This window comes from Primulina huaijiensis, unplaced genomic scaffold (genome assembly GCF_012295235.1).
Source record: "Primulina huaijiensis isolate GDHJ02 unplaced genomic scaffold, ASM1229523v2 scaffold3003, whole genome shotgun sequence".
NCBI classification, from domain to species: domain Eukaryota; kingdom Viridiplantae; phylum Streptophyta; class Magnoliopsida; order Lamiales; family Gesneriaceae; genus Primulina; species Primulina huaijiensis.
In genome coordinates this window covers 19,684-20,769 of record NW_027357127.1, presented here as the reverse complement: position 1 = coordinate 20,769, position 1,086 = coordinate 19,684, and positions in this window count along the sequence as shown.

The window sequence follows — 1,086 nt, the reverse complement described above, 5'->3', positions numbered from 1 at the left end:
AAAAAAAAAATTAAATGAAATAAAAAAAAAAAAAAAAAAAAAAACCAATGAATGGACACAATCTTTGGAAGCGTTAATATTTGGATAAGAAAATTTGAAACATTTGAATAATTTTTTTTAAAAAAAGTATTAGATTATTCTCACGTCTCTATTTTGTGAGACATATTTTTTATCCGACATGATCTATTAAAAATATTATTTTTTATGTCAAAAAAATTATTTTTCATTGCATGTATAAATCGGATCAACTCAATTAAGGAATATAGATATGTGAGACAGTAACGAGACCCACGCTTGTAAAATATATGTTCGTAGTGCAATAATTGTTCATGTTAAAAGAACACTTGATATGTGGCAATTGGAATATTTTATGATTTAAAAGACTTTGTGTCGTAATTATCGACTATAACTTTTGGTAAAACGATAAAAAAATATTATATAATCAATATCATTTTATGAATTACAAAGAATGCAATGATTGAGATGAAGATTGTTATATGCTAGTTAGATTTTTCTTATGAATTTAGCAAAATCTTGCATGTAGTTTCCAAAATTTGTAATTTATCAAAGAAAACAAAAATTAAAATATTTTCAAGGTAAACTTAATTATTTTCAGTTTGATGACAATTAGAATCGTATGGAAACTCATGTGGCCTTTCTGAAATGGTGTCTTCTATTTCTTGATATCTAAAATACACGTTCATTAAAATATGATACTAAAAATGCAGGGTTCAATTTTGATGGATGAGACTAGCCAAATTTAGACTCGAGACCTGGTCTAGCCTTGAAATCATGAATAAACCTTTAGAAGGGTACCAAGAAGGTATCCCCACATAGCTCATCCGACGATCAAGTCAGAGATATGAATATAGGAAGAGATGAGCTAAGGTGCCCCTGAAAATGAAAGTTACGAATGAATAATGAAGTTCACAAACTCGGTATTTATAAGGAGAAATGTGGGGAACCGGGCCACGCATATTCAACAAGAGACCACATGCGTGTAACTCGCACACCTCTTCTACTGGGGGCTCACCCTCCTAAGGCTAGCCAAGTAGAGGAGCTCGCTCATGGGACTACATAACAGCT